The sequence below is a fragment of the Phyllobates terribilis genome, unplaced genomic scaffold, assembly GCF_046119375.1.
Source record: "Phyllobates terribilis strain yellow unplaced genomic scaffold, ASM4611937v1 Scaffold_6664__1_contigs__length_42924, whole genome shotgun sequence".
Lineage (NCBI taxonomy): Eukaryota > Metazoa > Chordata > Amphibia > Anura > Dendrobatidae > Phyllobates > Phyllobates terribilis.
Window position 1 is genome coordinate 4,191 of NW_027369406.1, and position 22,182 is coordinate 26,372.

At 43.1% G+C, this 22,182-nt stretch overlaps 1 pseudogene; it reads right to left on the reverse strand.

Annotated features, from left to right (window-relative positions):
* Positions 1-16,352: 16,352 nt before the first annotated feature.
* On the reverse strand, positions 16,353-21,103 carry LOC141251114 (uncharacterized; annotated as a pseudogene).
* Between the last annotated feature and the right edge of the window lie 1,079 nt (positions 21,104-22,182).

The window sequence follows — 22,182 nt, forward strand, 5'->3', positions numbered from 1 at the left end:
GTGGAGAATGATGATGTGTTAGCAGCCAAGTGGAACTTCTATGTTCCTATCTATTCCTGAATGTATTGTTGTCTAGGGATTAACTTTTGATACTTTCAGGGTTGTATCTAGAGGTAAGGGTCAATATGCCGAGTTGGATTATTAACTAATTAAGAACATGGATTAGTACAATCTTAATATATACTTTAGAGAATGAACCCGATTAGAATTAAGAAGTCAGGGATCAAAGCAATAACTAAGTAATGTGAATGCTTGGTGAACAAAGTGCCTTCTCATATTGTTTTCTCAGATTAGTTTAGTAAGTTTACACCATCTTTCCCCATTTTTTTTACCTTAAAGTTATTTAAGTTAAATACACAAGAATTGATCACAAGACTCTCTGAGGGATCAACCCTTGCTTACCACACTACTTGTAGAGGTGTTAGTGAGGTATAAATATTACTTTGACGCGGATAAACTATGCGTGTCAAATTTTGTGTCGTTGCCAGGGAGTGTAGTTTTTCTTTTCTTGTGTTTTTGATTTAATTAACTTTGGTGCTGGCCGTTACACGGTCAACATCCGCATTACTGATGATTATGCATGAGGAGTTTGCATGAGATAGGATGAGAGATTGCATCGATCCGAGTGAGATTGGCTGAAGTGAGGAGCATGTTGGCTAGGCTTCAACAGGAGGCCGCTTAGAGGGCGCTTCTTATGGGGGATACGGAAATCCACAACCTGGGTACGAGAAACAACGGTACAAATACTACCACCCAAGGTATATAGAGCACCCCAACCTGAGCAGCAGTGGTGAAGGCCACAGCCTAATCCCGAACCCTCCAAAATGACTTTGATGAGCGTTCTGATAGAGCTCCTCACAACCAGCACTTGAGTACTCTAATAGAGAACCCAAAGAATGGTCGAGCAGTCACAGAATACCACAAGGTATGTGGATGAACAAATCAAGTGGATGATGCAAGCAGTGTACACTCTAAAGGAAAATCAGGCCGCCACTATTAACGCTATCACAATAAGTAGCGACAAGAACTCGAACGAGGTGCAGAGTGAGGAGGAGGATATCGAGGTTGAGAGATCAGTCGACACGCACCCACAACCTGAGGAGAAAGCCCATAAATCGGCCACTACGGAGTCACGCAACCACGTTGAGAAGTCGTGCAACCGCGTCTACGCAACTATGTAGTCGCGCGACCACGCGGAGGAGTTGCCCGATCGCGCACACGTATATGAGGAGGAGCGCAACCGCGCCATCATCACGCACGCCTGCACACCCTCACATGTATGGTGGCGCGACCGTGCCCCGGATCTGCATGACCGCACCTTTACGGGCCTGTTTCCGGAAGTTGAAGCACGACCGCGCCCTTCTTGGCACGCCCGCACGCTATACGTTGCAGCCTTCAGAGTCGCTCCTCCATCACTGTTGAACTTCAATGAGTACGATCCAGGACCACTGTTAGGCGAGATAGGAAGGAGATTTTATCCAGGAATTGATCCTCAGCTGAAGCAAGCCACATACGCACACCTCATACCATTCGGGATGCTGGAACCCCGAACACCTGGGCCTTGGTTCACCAAACAGTTGCAGAGGCCACACACATGGAAGATGAAGAAGAGAAGGAGCTGGTACGATAAGAGGTAGATGAAAAGGCTAGGTGCCAAATCCTACCGAGTTTAGAAGAAGAGAGGATTCATTGATGAGAAGGCCCACGAGGGGCCAATTGCGGAGTAAGAGAGCAATGCGTCGAGCCAACGATGTTACACAAAGGCGTTCACCAGAAGGCAACTTGTCTAAGAGGTATTTTATTACTTCCATTTATTTTACCTTTGTTCTCTATTTCATAATGATGACATTGCGTAGTTTATGTGTGAGGGTGTAGAATTATCTCAACTATCCTAAGTAGTTTGAAATTTTGAGCATTTTTAAATTATTAGAATCATTATTCATAATTTTCCCCTATTTGATTGATTTGTGGACTTCTATAATAGTGCATTGATTTTGAATCTTTTTACTATTCCCTTGATGTTGATTTTGCAACTATATATGATGATGATATGATTGTTCAAATTTAGGACTTTGACTTGAGCATGCAATTTATGATTATAATCCATTAGGTCCAATACGAAGATTGCAAGTTTACCATTTCTTCTCTAGTTTGATCTTGCGTTATCATCCTTCGTATGTTATTTGCTTAGAGACATCTTTGACATAGTTTAGAGATTCATGATTAATGCACTTGCGTATAATAGCATGGTTCAAGTATGGGGGAATGATTGATGCCATTGTTGGGTTTAGAGTTAGTTTATAGTGTTGTTGAGTCTTGCATTATTTTTTGAATATTTCTAATAGAGTCAGAGTCTATGCCCGTGTTCTTGATAATTCTAGGTATTGGGAGCTAGAGAGTTGATCGATGACCACTTTAGTCATGTCAACCATACGCGTAGAGATCGCCATAGGTTAGCTGCAACTTACTCAAGGATGAGCAAAGTTCAAGTGTGGGGGTATGATTGGCGACATCTAGTATAGCATAATGAGAGGTTATAGCATCATTCACAGGCATATTGGCCATGGATTAGAGGATATTACCGTATTCCGAATCTCACGAAGCAAAGTAGCTAAACACGAGGATTACGAGCACTCGGGATAAGACCGAGGAGAAGACTTAAGAGGCAAACGACAAAAGCGTGCAAAAATGGATGCGCTCAGCATTCTGGCCTAAGGCGCGACCGCGCACTAGGTGGCGCGACCAAGAAGAGCAATCTCCACAGTGGCGGGACGGCGTTCTAGATGGCGTGACCACGCCAGGGTTCTACAGCGTGGCGCGACCGCGCAGACATTGGAACGACCGCTCACCTGTAGGGTTTGTGCCGCCGTAACCTTTCTTCTTATGGGAGTTAATGGGCCTTTTTACCTAGTTTTGGATAGAATTTTGGGTTGGGATTTTTTGTGATTGTTCTTAGGGTTATAGTTTTTATAAATAGATGAGAGCTCTTCCTCCATGTATCATCAGTTCTTATACATTAATTTCATAATTTAGGTTTCCGTAGAATGAGGAGCGAGTGGTCTTCTTAGCTTTGTTCTCCAGGCGAAAGCCTGTGGATTATTGGCTTGTAGACTTCTTCCTTGGTTCTATAATATATTATTTGAGTTGTTTCATTAACTTGTGCTTATTTATTATTGAATGTGATTAATCTATCTAGATTAGCTACCTAGGTTTTGTAGATTTATTTCATACTTCTAGGTCTGACTTATCCGAGTTGGAGAGTCTTTCCATAGATTAGCAAATCAATTGCCGGGACTAGTTGGACATTTGATTGTGTGGAGAATGATGATGTGTTAGCAGCCAAGTGGCATTGCATGTTCCTATCTATTCATGAACGTATTGTTGCATAGGGATTAACCTTTGATAGTTTAAAGGTTGTATCTAGAGGTAAGGGTTAATATGTCATGTTGGATAACTAATTATGAACATGGATCATGACAAACTTAATATATAATTAGATAATGAACCAACTAGAATTAAGAAGTCAAGGATCAAACCAATAACTCCGTAGTGTGAATGCCTGGTGAAAAAAGTGCCTTCCCATATTGATTTCTTAGATTAGTTTAGTTAGTTTACACCATATTTCCCCCTTTTTGTTACCTTAAAGTTATTTAAATTAAAAACACAAGAATTGATCACAAGACTTTTTCAGGGATCGAACCTTTCTTACCACTCTACTTGTAGAGGTGTTAGAAAGGTATAAATATTAATTTGATGCGGCAAAACAATGTGTATCACCTAATCTTTATACAAATCTCTATATCTAGGACCTTTAACTGAAACTGGAGGCTGTGCAACTAGCTGATAGGTCTAGTATTATCCTAAGGGAGCGATTAAGGATGTTCTAGTCAAAGTAGGTAAATTGATATTCTATGCGGACTTTTCTGTGATAGACATTAATGATGATAAGGTTTCAGCACCCATATTATTAGGGAGTCCAGAGACTGTTGGACCATGAATAGACATGATCAAGGGAACGTTTACAATGGTTGATGGAGAAACTTTCACATACAACATAAGAATGCCATCCAACACCCACATGATGATCATTCTCTATTGTTAATGAGCACAAATAGTGGATTAGAGAAGTGGCCTCAATCCACTAATCACACCGACCGAGGAGCTCCTACCTTCTATTGTGCAGGCACAAGACATAGAAACTTAAAACAATTTCTGGATCATCTCAAGTATGCATTCATATGAGAAGGGGAGAAGTTGTCTGTCATCATCTCTAGTAACTTCTCAGACGAATAACATGAGAATGTAGTTGTACTAAAGTAACGAAAAGAAGCTTTGGGCTGGAAAATCACAGACATCAAAAGAATCAGCCCATTGACGTGTACATACCAGATTCTCTTAGAAGAAGGAGCCAAGACATCAAGGAAACCATAGAGGTGACTGAATCCACCAATGATGGAGGTAGTAAAGAAGGAGGTACTCAAACTCCTACAAGATGATATGTGTAGGATCGTCGATCTTTGCTTAAGTCGCGACTAGAGCGACCTTGTAGTCTTAAGTTAACTTTGTTGATTGTAAGGATCTTTAATGTGCGGAAATAAACTTGAAGACGCAATGTTCTGCAAACAAACTCGTATATTGCTTATCAATCCTAGTTACAGTCTAGTTTCATACACAATAAAACTTCTCAGTAAGCTAGATCTCTAAACCAACTATACTATTCTCTCTCACTTATTTACAACGCCTGATTTCGACTAAATTCCTCTCTAATTTCGTCTCTGCTCGCCTCTCTTCGTCCACATGACGAAATGCTATCTCTAAGATATATATAGACCATCTAACATCTAGTCTATCGAATCTAATACTAAATCGAATATCTAAACTGAATTGAAACAACTAAATCTTCTAGTTATAGAAGATATATAATAAAGAAGAAAATAAAAACTTATGCTAAGAGATAATATTTGTGCTAGATACTCATATCATTCCGTATCTAAGCGAATCTACTAAAACGTGAGAGACACGCTCTAGTATCTTCCGATATTCTAATTGCCGAACGCAATGCGCTATTCGTTTTATAGTCTTGAGGTTGCTTTGATTGTATAACGTCTGCAGCGACCTTCCAATTTCTTTAGCGACTATCTTCTATGCTTGGCCCTAGTGTTCTTCGTTGATAAGTCTTTACAGCTTAGACTTTACAACATCTTATATAGACAAATACTTGTTTGTGATTGTCGCGACCTTCTCTGTCATTAAAGCGACCTTCTGTATATAGTCGCGACCTCTGATTCATGCATAGCGACCTGCTCCTGATCATCTCGACTTGCTTTTCGTGCTCTGCTCCACTCCATACGCTACCCAAGTACCTATACTGAGTAAACTCAATGTAGATGTTAAAAGCAAGTGTTTGTTATCTTTAAAACTAGAGAAATTGAGGTAAAGCAATACTAGCTTGACCTAACAATTTCCCCCTTTTTAATGATGACAAACTATATAAGACATGGCATATATTTAAGGCATTTTTTTAGAAGACTATTGAATCTTCTAATGTACGACCATGTTTAGAGAAGCAGTGATAAGTAACACTTTACCTTGATCAAGTCTCGCTTTGTGTTTCCATAGGTCGCTTCTTATGGTAATAGTTCCCCCTGACTTAAGCAACCGGTATGCCAGGTCTATTTCCCCTTTTGACATCATTGAAAAAGTCATGCATATATATGATTAGGGAACTAAGGCGGCTATCATGATCTACTCTCTAGAGGAATGATGATGAGATACCTAAGAGAAAGGAACTAAGTTATAACTAGGCAAGATAATAGAGCAAGTAGAGAAAAACGAGCAAAGCATACTTTTATATTCATTTTGACTACACACCCAAAAAGCTACTGGCTAGATTAACCTAAGGAAGAGACTAAAAAGGACTCGGAACATGAAAAAGAAAAAGACAACTAAGTTGCTTCTTCGTCAACAGGAGCAGCGTGTTCCGAGGCGGTCGCGACCTTTGGTTGCTCTGGAGTTGTAGTCGCTGGTGCTTCTTGATCATAGAACTTCCCAAAGATCTTGGCTACTGGAGGAGCTTTGGTTTCTTCAGACATTAAGGCTATACTCCTAGCCATTTCAAATTTGTCGCTCATAGCGTGTATGACAGCGAGTGTCTTCTCATACTCTGGGAGGATGTGGCCAGCAGCGGTTAGCTTATCTGTGAGCACGAAGAATCGCGACTGGCAATCAAGGACGCTTTCATTCTCAAGTTGTCTGAAAGCATGAAACTCGCGTTGTAACACGAATTTCCTGTTGTGCTTCATGTCTTCACTTCCTCTGTGAATGACTATGATCGTTTCCCAGATTTCCTTGGCAGTAGGGAGACTTTTTACCTTGTCAACATCATGGCGTTGTAGGCCGACGAAGATCATCTGGTGAGCTTTGGCATTAACTTCGATCTTCCTATAGTAGGCAGCGTCCATCGCGCTTCTGGTGATATATTCAGGGATTTCTTTATCTCCTAATTCGATGACGTTCCAGCATTCAGCGTCCATCTGCTTGATCCAAGTCTTGTGCATTTCGATCCACCAGTCGAGTTCGCCTTCCTTTAGTAGAGGTGGCTTGTTGAGAGTTTGTCCGTGAGTTGGAGTCGAGGAAGACATGGTTGATTACAGAACGGTTCCTGCTCTGATACCAATTGTAGGATCGTCGATCTTTGCTTAAGTCGCGACTAGAGCGACCTTGTATTGGTGGCACTTCCCCCGTTGCCTTGGCCGCTTCGTCCTCTTCCTGAGCTCGCTCCTCCTCTAGCGACTGGTGGTACTCCGCCCACGCCTTTTCATAGGCTTGGCGTTGCTCAGTGGGAAGAAACTAGAAGAGCACTAGATCTGGGTCGCGACCAGCGACCAGGCAAGCTAGCTGGGTGCACCTACTCTTGATCAGTTTATGATTCGCGCACACATTTTTATTGATTGTTAGTAGCGCGTCCAGAATGTTCTCATTTGACTGCAGCAGTTTCTCGTTTGTGACCTGCTGCTGGAGGAAAGCGGCGAGCAGATCGCCTGCGATGGGCAGCTCAGAGCTTGGCAGAGGCGCCTTCAGCGACTTCATCCACTTTACCTTTTCCCTTGCTGGAAGTCGCTCTGAACTTCACTGGGGAAGGTGGTGGTGTAGCTTTTTCTGGATCGTGAAGGTCGTGAAGGCGGCGAATGCGCTGCTCAGTCAGTAGGTGGGTGCAATGTTGCTCATCCACAAGTCGATACAGTCCCAAACGCACCATAATCTTCTTAATGATGTGAGGGTAGGGAAGCGGGAAGTGCGTGGAATTTACCGTATTGATGATGTTCTGCATGATGATTTTAGGAGTATCAATAGGCAGACTATCAGCGACCGTCTTGAGGATGCCAGCCTCCCCATTCATGATTTTGCAGGGCGCGTCGGAGCGGGGGACGATATTCTTGCTCATCACCAGATGTACGAGCTTGAGCGACCAGTGCAGATAACTATTGTGGAGTGGTCGCTTGTTGTCGCTTGGTATGAACACCTTGTTTTTGAAGGTGACGAGGCCCCCCTGAGGTGGATTTTTCTTCTGCAGGGTCGCGTACCTGTCACCACCTGTGGGAAGCCCGAGCAGCTCACCAATCAGCTTGGGATTAATGGAGAATGTTTCATCGTCGTGGCAGAGCAAGCAGGTGAGCTCATTGACGATTTTCTCTAGGTCGTTTGGAGACGCGACTGGGACCACGACCGCAAGGTGGCGATAGAAGGCGCGAATTTATCTGGGTCATAGTCAAACGGACCGGACTCCATGTTGAGCCAGTCGTGCTGTCGCAGAAGCTCAATGGCGTGCTTGAGATCGTATGCCTCAGCTAGATCGAGCAGCTCTTGCTCGACCAGGAGTAGCGGCTCAATGATTGGTCTGCCTCTGTATTTACTGTCGCCAACCTGAAGGGGCTCATCGCCGGTGTATGGCGGGGGAAACTGCAAGGGTTTAAGGTATGTGGTGGTGGAAGTGGATTTTGGTGGTGCTGCGGTGATGTCCATGGGGAAAGGAGCTTTTGGAGGTGCTGGGGAGCGACGAGTGGTTTTGCGAGGGCGCTTGTGCAGTGCCGACCCTTCAGGGGATTGTTTCTGAGGTCGCTTCCTTAGACCCATGCGCTTGGTTGCGCTAGTTGTGGTGGCTCCAGAGGCCTGGATGGTTAGGGTGGGTGGTACGACTTCCTCAGGGGAGTGGCGTTTAGAGGGGCTGTGATGGGGTGTGCTGACAGAGTCACTGGATAAGGAGGGACTGGGTGTGTGTTTGGAAGGTGTTTGTTCAGCCGATGAGACAGGGATAATCTCATCTACCTTCTGTGGTGGTGTGTTTTCTTCAGAGAGAGGAGGAAGGGGGTTGTGAAGTGTTGTTTGTGTAGGTACCTTTACAGAAGAGCCGACACCTTCAGCAGAGGAGGTCATAGGCACCTGAGGCTTGCTCTGGGGCGTTGTAGCGGCAGAGAGAGCTGAAGTGGGTGCGCCACCGAGGAGAAGCCTCTTTTGCTCCTCAGAAAGAGTACCCATGAGAGTTTGGAGGGCAAGAAATTGTGAGGGATCCATTTCGGTGTGGAGTAGTGGTAGTGCTTAGGTAAAAGTTTGAGATTTGAGAGTAGCGACTAAGATTGAGAGAGTGGAGAGCAAGAAAATTATGGCAGCGATATGAGAGAAGGTAGCGAAAGGGTATTATGTGGGTGAATGGGTCAAGAATTTATAGGGTTTGGATAGTCGGTGGTCGCTAACGGCTACTTTTCTTAAGCGAGCGGTAACGGCTATATTTCTTTAGCGAGTGGTAACGGCTATATTTCTTCAGCGAGCGGTAACGGCTACTTTTCTTACCGTTGAGGTTTGCTCATCGTTGAAGATATGTAAGGTATGGTCGCTATGGTAGCGACTGAGATATGGTTCACGATACCCTGTAGCGACGAAGCGACCTCTAAAGAGCACAAGTGATATCACAACGGACCCAAAACACGCGTACCTATTTAAGATTTAGCAATATAGAGGTCTTAATCTATTCACTCTCAGTCCTAGTTGGGGTAGACACATGCATACATTTAAAATTGAAGGACAAAAACACATAGAATAGTACATATGCATATGCAATTTGCAAATTAGGGTAGTACTTTAATATCAAGTGGATATTCCCAGTTGTGAGCTATGAGGGTCATAGGGAACGTTACACAAGATTAGGCTAGGGACACCATATAATCACATATCATAACTCGTTGGCTTTGTAATGGGATAAGAAGCGATCAATGTGATTATGTTCATAGGATTTCAAAGAAGAGCATGCGGGTCCATAATTTCTAGTAATATCTATAAAGTCGCAAAGATTCACCTAATTATTTCACAAAGGCATCAACCAGAGCATGCGAGAGACTAAAGCTAATGCTAAAGTTTGCCAGTTATTTCAAGCGAGTCCTAAGTTCCCAATATCAATATATAAGCAGATAGTTCTAGTCAGAGTAGAGGGAACTTACAGACGTAGGTCGCTTATGTGAATGGGATCATTCCCAGAAGGAGCCTTAGATTGACAAATTGATCCCTGTTCAAGGCTTTGGTGAAGATATCCGCCACTTGCTCTTCAGTTCTCAATTTTCGAATTTAGCTGGATTCTTCCTTGTCCAACTATTCCACCTTTTTTCTTGTTTCCAAAGGAGACGTCGCCTCCTTCTATTGCTTGGAAGTTGCTAAGATTTTCTTTGAAGCATGTCATGTGGCAAGAGTAGCCACTGTCTAAATACCATCGTTCCTTAGCGCTTCCAACCTACGCAAGAAGAAATCAAACTTTTGGTACCCAGTGAAGCTCAGCTTTCCTGGGTGAATTAGTATCGTGGGTCGCTTTGGAGCGAGTCCCATCAGCATGAATGATATTGAAGGTCATGGGAGCAGTTTCATAGGGTTTATTATGATTAGAGTTGATCCTAGCATTTTGTTTTCTCTTTGGTCTAGGTTTAGCATGTTGATTTGCTTGAGTTTGATATGTCTGATGAATGTTCTGATGTTGCTGGTGATAATTATCATATCGCTTGGTATGATTTGAAGGTTGCCGGTGTTGGTACTGATGTCGCGATGATGCATGTTCATGAGCAACATCATTGCAAGGAGAAACATAAGGCTTGTTGTCACGAGCTTGTTTCTTCTTACAATTATAGATTGTATGACAATTGCAACCACAGTATCTACACCAGTCGTAATAGGTCACTCGCCCATATTTTCCACGTCCTGGTCTAAAGGGCTTTGCATTTTTGGTGCACCCCTTGACCTCGTGAGTCCCTTGGGCTTGTGATACATACATGGCATGAGCTTTTTCCCCATGATACCATTTTGACTTATGTTTTGGGTTTTCCAAGACTTTCACTTTGTCTTCTAAGAACTCATTCTTGCTTTTGCAAGCTTGAAGAGCCTTATCCAACACGTCAGCCTTTTCAGCGAGTTCCTTGGCTAATTTCTCATGCATGGATGAGGATTTAACATTATCATCAGATTCATAGCCAAGCCCTCTTGCTTTAACAAACATTGTTTGATTAACTGATCGCTTTTCAATTAGGGATGCGATACCAGCGACATCAAGGATGACCCTTTTTATTAGGTCATTAGTTTCAAGTAGGCTTTTGCTTGCCATAGAAACAGGAGTGGGTGCTTGTGTAGACGCTTTAGTAAGCGCTTTACCTTTGTAGCCCAAGCACTCCTTGGTTAACAACGTTGTTTCTTTATCCTTTTGAAAGTCTATCTCTTTATTTGCTAGCCTAGTAGATAAATCTAAACATTCAGCATGAAGATCTTCTATTTCCTTTTCATAGCTATCATTTTCAGTTTCTAGTCGCTCGCTCTCTTCTATTATTCCTAGAATTATATTGATTAAATCAGGTTTATCAAGCATGTGAATCCTTTTAGTGAAGCTATTAGGGAGTGAGGTTGATACCTCGGAGTCTTCAGAATTTTGTTCTCCAACCATTAGACACAAGCCTATGAACCCTTCATGTAAGTCTTCATCATCATCATCATCTCCCTATGCAGAAGTGGTCATGAGTGCATTCTTTTCAGATTGCTCAACCTTTGGCTTGGTGTAGTCTCTTGCTAGATGCCCCTTTTGCTGGCAATTGTAGCAGGTGTAGCTGCTGAGGTCGCGTTGGGCGTCAGATGAGGAGGGTAAGGTTCTTTTCTTGTTTTTTAAGAATCGCTTGACCATCTTGGTCATTAAGACTACGTCTTTATCATCATCTTCTTCTTCGTCTTGGTTCTCCATCCTGTCTAGAGCTTTTGACAGCTTCAAAGCGACTTGTTTTATGTCGCTTCCTCATGAAAAAGATCTCAGCTTGTCGCCTTGTTCTTGATCATAGAACTTCCCAAAGATCTTGGCTACTGGAAGAGATTTGGTTTCTTCAGACCTTAAGGCTATACTCCTAGCCATTTCAAATTTGTCGCTCATAACGTGTATGACAGCGAGTGTCTTCTCATACTCTGGGATGATGTGGCCAGCAGCGGTTAGCTTATCTGTGAGCACGAAGAATCGCGACTGGAAATCAACGACGCTTTTATTCTCAAGTTGTCTGAAAGCATGAAACTCGCGTTGTAACACGAATTTCCTGTTGTGCTTCATGTCTTCACTTCCTCTGTGAATGACTATGATCGTTTCACAGATTTCCTTGGCAGTAGGGAGACTTTTTACCTTGTCAACATCATGGCGCTGTAGGCCGACGAAGATCATCTGGCGAGGTTTGGCATTAACTTCGATCTTCCTGTAGTAGGCAGCGTCCATCGCGCTTCTGGTGATATCTTCAGGGATTTCTTCATCTCCTAATTCGATGACGTTCCAGCATTGAGCGTCCATATGCTTGATCCAAGTCTTGTGCATTTCGATCCACCATTCGAGTTCGCCTTCCTTTAGCAGAGGTGGCTTGTTGAGAGTTTGTCCGTGAGTTGGAGTCGAGGAAGACATGGCTGGTTACAGAACGATTCCTGCTCTGATACCAATTGTAGGATCGTCGATCTTTGCTTAAGTCGCAACTAGAGCGACCTTGTGGTCTTAAGTTAACTTTGTTTATCGTAAGGATGTTTAATGTGCGGAAATAAACTTGAAGACACAATGTTCTGCAAACAAACTCGTATATTGCTTATCAATCCTAGTTACAGTCTAGTTTCATACACAATAAAACTTCTAAGTAAGCTAGATCTCTAAAGCAACTATACTATTCTCTCTCACTTGTTTACAACGCCTGATTTCGACTAAATTCCTCTCTAATTTCGTCTCTGCTCGCCTCTCTTCGTCCACATGACGAAATGCTATCTCTAAGATATATATAGACCATCTAACATCTGGTCTATCGAATCTAATACTAAATCGAATATCTAAACTGAATTGAAACAACTAAATCTTCTAGTCATAGAAGATATATAATAAAGAAGAAAATAAAAACTTATGCTAAAAGATAATATTTGTGCTAGATACTCATATCATTCCGTATCTAAGCGAATCTACTAAAACGTGAGAGACACACTCTAGTATCTTCCGATCTTCTAAGTGCCGAAGGCAATGCGCTATTCGTTTTATAGTCTTGAGGTCGCTTTGATGGTATAACGTCTGCAGCGACCTTCCAATGTCTTTAGCGACTATCTTCAATGCTTGGCACTAGTGTTCTTCGTTGATAAGTCTTTACAGCTTAGACTTTACAACATCTTATATTAGACAAATACTTGTCTGTGATTGTCGCGACCTTCTCTATCATTAAAGCGACCTTCTGTATATAGTCGCGACCTCTGATTCATGCATAGCGACCTGCTCCTGATCATCGCGACTTTCTTTCCGTGCTCTGCTCCACTCCATACATTTCCCAAGTACCTATACTGAGTAAACTCAATGTAGATGTTAAAAGCAAGTTTTTGTTATCATTAAAACTAGAGAAACTGAGGTAAAGCAATAGTAGCTTGACCTAACAATATGACATACCCTGTTTCAGACAACGAATAGGTGACCCCAAAACAAGTTTTTCCAAAGAAACGAGGGATCACTATAGTAGAGAACAAAACAAGGAGAGTTCATCCCTATGAGGACTGTCACATATTGGAGGGTTTGTATCGATTATCACAAGCTGAACGCAGTAACTTGAAAGGACTATGTTTGATCGTGTATGAATCTTCCAAAGTAGCGCTTAAGATATAGTCTACCTTAAACCGTAAACTTCTACCAAGTCCGGGATGAAACTCACTGACAGACATTTTACCGGTCGTTGGTCCTGTCAAAGATAAATCCAACTACTATCCACTAGTTAAGAGGTAAGTCGGAGTCGATTCCACAGGGAGCCACAACGATAGTTTATTTCAAGAGTGTTGCCAATAGTAACAAAAGGGGTTCTTGTTTGTAAATTTGTGAAAGCAATAGTAACCGAAAATTGTTGGATTTTTGTAAACTTATAACAATGAAAAGCTCACTCTTTCAGTCTCAGCACATTATTCTTATGGAAAGTTGATCATCAAATTCTAATAAAGTTATGTTCTTTTAAATAAATAATGTAGTTGTCCTACTCTTTGTTCGTAAATAGCAACTAGTCCAAATAGTCCTAGAAACCCTTGTTGTATGCAATAACCAAAGAAATCCTAAGGTTCAACTAATCAACAGCATAAAGATCAAAGATAAGTAGGCCTATGCAATACCATTGGCAAATCACCGATACTCGAAACAGGTTTATAATCTCTACAAAAGAAGCACTCGTAAATAGTCTATGCTAATTCTGATTGCTACCTAAAAGACAAGACTTTTCAAATCGAAATATCAAGCCTAGCAGTATGAATGAATATAAATCTACCTAGTTACGAACCTAGATAAAATCAATACCAATCAATGACAATAAGCACAAGAGAAAATAAAACAATGCTGAAATCATTATATTAGAACATAAACATAGAATTCTCACAAACAAGTCCTAGAATAAAGGCCTCAACCTAAGAGTGAACTCGTAGGAACTTAGCCAGAAATAGCCAAGAGAAAGCTATACATGATTATGGATGAACTAACCAGGATTGAAGGTAGAAGATGGTAGAAAGGTGGTAGATTTCCTCTTGGTGGCTGAATTTCTAAGAACTTCAATGTAAAGTGGCAAAAGATCCAATCTAACCTAATTCCTAGAGGTATATATAGTGTCCATCCACCAGGGAATAAAATAACTTAGAATAAATGAATAAAATGGGAAAAACTAATAAAATCTGATAAATCCCGGGCTTAAATCTGCAATTTGGGCCGGGTCCGCAAAAAGTCGCGGTCGCTACCTCCAGGGTCGCGGTCGCTACTTTTCACCAATCACTCAGGAACGTCTCAAGTCACGATCGCTACTTCGGGTTCGCGATCGCTACATCCATGTCGAGGCAAAGTCGCGATCGCTACTTTATAGTCACGACCGCTACTTCTTCTTCCAGGGGAAATTTTGACCGAGACTCCAAAGTCTCGACCGAGACTTCTTCGTCTTGGCTCGTCTTCGTCTTGAAACCTTCTCTCGGACAGGTCTTCGTCTTCTGCAAGCTTCCAAGGCAGCTCGGCTTCGCCTCTCGGCTCCGCCATGGGTGTAGGTGTGGTCGTCTTCTCTCTAGCTCCGTCCCAAATGCACTAAAGGTGAGTACAAATAGGATCTCCATAATACAATACCACATAATAACGCTTAAGAGCATCCCGCCAATCTATAAGTGAACAATCATACTAGGTTCCGGGAATACCACTCAATAAGCACCTAAACACCACTAATCGTAAGCTAATAGTCGCTAGTTACACCATATAATAAGCTCCTATCAAACCTCCCCACACTTAAACCTTGCTCGTCCTCGAGTAAGCAAAATAAAGCTCACTCCATTAAAAAGCACAAAGGTCTACAGTAAGTGTAAGAAAGCTTGCTAGTGACTATACTCCAAACTCCAAAGTGTATATAAGCAACATACTCCGATCTATCTCCTTATGTGTCCGAGATATCCTACCCAAACCCCTCCTTATCTCTCCACCTTCATATGACACCACTCCATAATAATAATCGAACAAATTGATGTTCTTTTAAGCACAAGTGGAATCATATTCTCCTCTAAGGGTAAGGGTACATAAATATGACATAAATAAGGATAAAATCGAGTCTCCCACTAGCTTATACACTTCTTATTCCTCCTCTTCGAGTAATATCCTAAACCACTAGATATAATGATAAATCCACAAATCACAACCACCAATCCTAATTTAAAATTCTGCATCATACAACCACAACAGTATACATCAAACTCCAAGAAATAGTGAACTAATCCTAGAATCTAACTCAACCGCCGATAATATAAAGCAACCTAATAAACTAATGGAATGGTAGATATGCAAAGTGTGGATACAATAAGCTCATAAATAAGAGATCTAAAAGGCTAAACTAACTCCTTAGACCTCCTTGGTGAATCCTAGGAACCCGAGACATCCTTCTACTCCCTTCTTATGTGTCCTGCGCCATTAGATATGCAATCAATAAATCAATCACAAAACAATGTAATTCCGGCACCCTTCCGGGTTTTCACCAAAAATCTAAGTGGTAGGAACTATTCTTTTCTTTTCTTTATTTTTCAGGCACCAACCTTTTCCTTTTTAATCCTTTTTTGCTTGCCTGGTTTTTATTCTTTATTTTTTATGACTTTTTCGATTATTTCGTCTTTTTTCGATATATTATTTCTTTTTTTTGTAGGAGCCCCCTTTTTTATCTATTTCTTTTTTAATTTCCTTGGGGGTTTTTTCTGACTTTTTTTTAAATATAAAACAATGCAAGAGTTCAAGACGCAACATAAATTCTGGTACAGACTCGATCCAAATACGACTCAAAACAGTTCAGAAGAAAATAAGCAAGAAAGATAGAAAAAACACATAAACCTCCTCCTCGGTACGGTAATTCCCCTCCCCACACTTGAACAGCGCATTGTCCTCAATGCAGCAAAAGAGGACCTCATAAAATAGGGAAGGGAGAAATACCGCAGCGTCGACGCCTCCGGTCGCGGTCGAGACTTAAAGTCGCGGTCGAGACATTTTTCGGAAATTATTTTCGCAAAGTCTGGGACCGTCGTCTCGGTCGAGACTTATGTAGTCGCGATCGCTACTTCTCCTCGGGGGTAAAGTCGCGGTTGAGACCCTGTAGTCGCGATCGCGACTTGAGTCATTTCGGGGGTTTAGTCGGTTTTACTCCACAAATAGCTTCTCCATGCTGACTCCTTAGACTCTCTAATGAAAACGACATAAACAAAACAAACAAATGGGATTATAGTTAGTAAAAATACCCCGGGTTACCTCCCGGTCAGCGCCTTTGTTTAACGTCGTTGGCTCGACATAACCTTGCTCCTTAGTTTTCTGCACCAGGCTCCTCGAGAGCGAACTCCTCTATTACCTCGTCGGAAAAGTTCTCATGATATGGTTTTATCCGCTGACCGTTTACCTTGAAGGTGTTGCTGTTGGTCTTATCAAAAAGATCCACCGCCCCATGAGGGAAGACTCGGGCTATGATTTAGGGCCCGCTCCATCTAGACCGCAGCTTTCCTGGAAAGAGTTGATGGCGCGAGTTATAGAGTAATACCTTATCTCCCACATTGAAAGTCTTGCGTAGTATGTGTTTGTCATGCCACGCTTTCATTTTCACTTTGTATATTGTTGCGTTCTCATACGCGTCGCGACGTATTTCCTCCAACTCATGCAGCTGCAATTTTCGATGCTCCCCAGCCTCGTCTATCTCCATATTGCATTTCTGGACTGCCCACCACGCTCTATGCTCCAGCTCCACCGGTAGGTGACATGCCTTTCCGAACACCACGCGGTATGGGGACATCCCAATGGGTGTTTTGTATGCGGTGCGGTAGGCCCATAGTGCATCGTCGAGACGGAAACTCCAGTCTTTCCTGTTTGGTGCAACTGTCTTTTCTAGCACCCCCTTTAATTTTGCCGATTAGAGACCTCGGCTTGCCCATTACTTTGTGGGTGATACGTTGTGGAAACTCGCTGGGTCACTCCGTATTTCTTGAGTAGAGCGCTGATCGTCTTATTCTTAAAATGAGTCCCCTGATCGCTAATAAGGGCTTTCGGGATTCCGAATCTAGCAAATATATTCTCTTTGAGGAACCCTGCAACTACTTTTGAATCATCAGTCTTGGTGGCTTTTACTTCCACCCATTTGGAAACATAGTCCACCGCAAGTAATATATATAGATTCCATTAGATTTAGGAAAAGGTCCCATAAAGTCTATCCCCCAAACATCAAAAATCTTGCAAAGACTAATGGTGTTTGTGGCATTTCATTCCTTCGGGATATTTTCCCAACCCTTTGACACCTATCACAAGTTTGACAAAAAGCGTAAGCATCCCGAAAGACGTGTGGCCAAAAGAAACCTGTGTCAAGCACCTTCCTAGCAGTCTTATCGGGCCGAAATGCCCCCCACATGCGTAAGAGTGACAAAAAGAAAGGACAGATTGTACCTCATTATCCGGGAGGCATCGTCGAATTACCTTATCTACCCAGTGTTTCCATAAGTAGGGGTCATCCCACACATAGTATTTAGCCTCGCTCTTGATTTTGTCACGCTGAGCTTTGGTGTAGGCAGAAAGGAATTCCTCTCGAACTAGGTAGTTCACTATGTGAGCATACCATGGCGTGAAGGAGAGGAGGGTGAGCAATTCAGTTTCGGGTGCATACCTGGGCGTTTCTGCGGAATGGTCCACGGTCGAGACGGGTGGGTCACGGTCGCGACTTTGTCCCCGTGACCAATTCGCGATCGAGAGGAATGGGTCGCGATCGAGACAATTCACCGTAGCCAACTCGCGATCGAGACACTTATGTCGCGGTCGAGACATTTCAGCCGTGGCTAAGTCGCGGTCGAGACAATCGAGTCGCGGTCGAGACACTGGAAAGATGTCGATTCGGCATAAGGACTCGTCCGGAAATTCGCCCAACCTCGGTTTCGCCTCATCACCACCATCATGAACCAGGCGAATAAGATGGTCAGCCACGAAGTTTTTGGACCCTTTTTATCCCGGATCTCTATGTCGAACTCACTTAATAATAAGACCCAGCGGATGAGTCTAGGCTTTGATTCCTTCTTCGTCATGAGATAGCGGATGGCTGCATGATCGGTGTGGATGATCACCTTTACCCCGAGTAGATATTGTCTGAATTTATCGAGGGCGTACACCACAGATAACAACTCTTTCTCGGTGGTGGAGTAGTTCTTTTGAGCGCCACTTAGTGTCATTGACGCGTAGTAGATAACGTGCATTGTTCTCCCCACTTTTTGGCCTAAAACAGCTCCCACAACATAATCGCTAGCATCGCACCTGAATCTCGAATGGTAGAGTCCAATCCGGCGCCTTGATGATTGGCGCAACAGTGAGGTGAGATTTCAAGGTGTTAAACGTCAGCATACAATCGTCGTTGAAGGCAAAATCCACCTCCTTTTTCAGCAGCTCACAAAGTGGTGTCGAGATCTTTGAAAAAGTCTTTTATGAACCTGTGAGAAAACCCTGCATGGCCAAGAAAAGAGCGAACTTCGAGCACATTAGTAGGATAACGTAAAGACTGAATTACGTCAATATTCACCTTATCGACCTCAATCCCCTTTGGAGGATATAATATGACACAAAACAATACCATGATTCACCATAAAATGACACTTTTCAGAATTTAACACTAAATTGGTCTCTACACATCTTTGTAGCACAAGTTTCAAATTATTCAAACAAGCATCAAATGAATCACCATGGACTGTAAAGTCATCCATAAACACCTCAATAAAGTTCTCAATATATTCGGAGAAGATACTTACCATACATCGCTGAAATGTACCTGGTGCATTGCAAAGTCCGAATGGCATTCTTCAGTATGCGAAGGTACCAAAAGAAAATGTGAAAGTAGTCTTCTCCTGATCGTCCGGTGCTATGGCCACTTGGAAGTAGCCCGAGTATCCGTCGAGGAAACAATAATATGCGCGACCTGCAAGGAGTTCTAGCATTTGATCGATAAAGGGAAGAGGAAAGTGATCCTTACGAGTTACCGCGTTCAGCTTGCGGTAGTCGATGCAAACACGCCATCCATTCTGCGTTCTTTGAGGCACCATTTCATCACCCTCGTTCTCCACTATGGTAATCCCTCCTTTCTTCTTAACCACCTAAGTCGGGCTGACCCACCGGCTATCCGAGATTGGATAGATCATATCGACCGATAGTAATTTCAGCACCTCTTTCTTTAATACTTCCATCATGGGAGGGTTTAGTAGCCGCTGGGGTTGTCGGCTCAGCTTAGCTCCTTCCTCTATATCCTATGCATGCATGTAGAAGGGCTTATTCCCTTGATATCAGCGATGGACCACCCTAGCGCTGTGATGTTTCTCTTTACGACCTCCCACCAATCTTTCTTCCTGCTCCTGGACGAGTGCACTTGAGATGATGACCGGTAGCGTGTTGTCTTTTTCAAGAAAGGCATACTTCAGGTAAGAGGTAGACCTTGTAGCTCAATGGTGGGTGCCTACACAATAGAAGGGAGCGGTTTCTCGCTCGGAAATGTAAGTAACGTGGCCCACCGGCCAAAAGAGTACCTGGAGTATCAAACTCAACTAAGACCTCATTTACATCAGCAGATAATATAATGTCATGCTCCTTAGAGCTTACAATGCTATTTTCTACAACAGATTGGAGTGAGTCAATCCCACACACATCAAAAACTTCCTGCACAATAGGGTCAATCGAATCTATAGATAAAGAAGAATCATCATTCGCATGGTGTTTCATAGCCTCAAGTATGTTAAAGCTAACTATATCGCCATCAAACTCAAGTGTGAACCCCGCTGGCGTAATCTAACTTAGTATTGGTCGTTCTCATGAATGGCCTATCTAGGAGGATAGTCGCAGCCTGGTTGTCATGCTTCATATCTAATACATAAAAATCAGCCAGGAAATATTAAATTATCAACCATCACCAAGACATCCGGGATTATCCCTTTCGAGTGAACCGTTGACCTGTCAACTAGCTGGATCACAATCCCTGTATCAAATAGAGGTCCTAATCCTAGCAATTCATACAAAGAGAATGGCATAACATTAATAGAAGCCCCTAGATCTAGCATGGCCTTACTAATCTTCTTCTCACCGATGATGCAAGGGATACTAACCATCCCTGGGTCTGAGCACTTCTTTGCTATCTTTTGCATAATGTTTGTGGACACTCTTTCGCTCACCTGTACATTCTGCTTACCTTTCAACTTCTGGTTCCTCTTGATGGTGCAGAGCTCCTTAAGAATTTAGCATAGCGAGGAACACTTTTAACAAGGTTTAGCAAAGGGATGTTTACCTCACACTTACTGAATGATTGGAAAAGTTCTTTGTTGTTTGCAAGTCTGCGTGTGTCCCTCAAGGCTTCTGGGAAGGGTGCAGGTGGTTTTTCGGTGTACAGCGGAGGGAAGTTAGGTCGCACATAGTCCTCTTGTCGTAGCTTGAAGTCACCTCGGTCCTCGTAGTCATCCTCAACGCGTGCTGCAGGCGAGTCGCGGTCGAGATCAAGGGGTCACGGTCGAGATGTTGAAGCTTCTGGCGAAAGTAGCGGTCGAGACATTTTTCGGAAATATTTTCGGAACCCAAATCACCGTCGTCTCGGTCGAGACACTCGGGTCACGATCGTGACTTCTCCACGGGGTCAAAGTCTCGGTCGAGACTTCTTTGTCGTGGTCGCGACTTTTGCTCGGCCCATTTTTGCAGCATCTTTTCTCCTCCTTTCTCCTCGAGTTTCCGCCCGCTTCTCAGTTCTACGGCGCTGATGTTTTCTCTGGCTTTGGATTTCGTGAGGTTGGAAAAAAGTTCGTGTAATTGCCCAAATTGCCTCTCGAGATTTCTAATTCTTAATTCGGTTGTTTGGGCATGAGCTGTGAATTGTTTGGTCAGCGACTTTAACATTTCCTTCCATAGATGGTTCCTGCGGTTTTTGTTGATATGGTGTGCGGTATTGGTTGTAGTTGTTCCTCGGGTAGTAGTTGTTCTCATATCGAAGTCTGGAGGGCCCAAATCCTCCCATAGAATGCACCTCAGCGATAGTTGGATCTTGCAGTTGTGGGCACTCATCGGTATAATGACTCTCATCATCGCAGATACCACATACCCTTGATGGTTGTTGATTTCCACCGACGATACCTTTTATCATGCTTTTCAATTCAGTGATCTCGTCTTTCCATCCTAGCTCTCCGGAGCTCACAGCATTGGCTTCTTTTCTTACATACGTTCTCCTGAAGCTCCTTGTGCCCTCGGCAATTTCGTTTAATCGCGCTCTAGCCTCGGCGGGAGTAAAATTCAGCACAATCCCATTACATGCAGCGTCAACTAATCTCCTCGGTTGTCTAGTAACCCGTATAGAGGTGGGTCACCAAATCTTTCTCCTCAAAGCCGTGGAACGGGCAGCTCACACACAGTCTCGCGAACCTCTCAACATAATCGTACACGTCTCAGCGTCTTGCTATTCCACCATAGCTATCGCTCGTTTCAACGCAACCGCCTTCTTGGATGGGAAAATACTTGTTGAGGAAGGCTTTGTGAAGCTTCTCCCATGTGTCGATATTCCCAGTGGGCAGTAAATAATACCACTAGCGCACGGTATCTTTCAGCGTAAGACCAAAAGCTCTCATCTTTATTTGCTCATCTGTGATGTTACTCGGCTTGTTGCAGCTGCAGATGTCGTGGAACTCACTAAGATGCATGATCGGGTCCTCCCCAACCAAGCCATGAAATTTCGGTAGCAAATTGATGAGTCCGGTCTTTAGTTCGAAATTAACGCCATCATTCAGGTCAGGTAGCATCACTCCTAGACATGTTGCGTCAGATCTGGGTCTGTAAGCTCTCGCAACGTTCTGGCCGCCATTGGTTCAACCACTGGAATTAAATCAAGTAAATTTGAATTAGTAGCGCAGGCGTGGACCATAAGATAGGTCCACACCAAGATAACACACAAAGAAACAAACTATGACAGTTGGCTCCCGGTAACAGCGCCAAAATTTGACAGACGTTTTACCGGTCGTTGGTCCTGTCAAAGATAAATCCAACTACTATCCACTAGTTAAGCGGTAAGTCAGAGTCGATTCCACAGGGATCCACAACGATAATTTATTTCAAGAGTGTTACCAATAGTAACAAAAGGGGTTTGGTTTGTA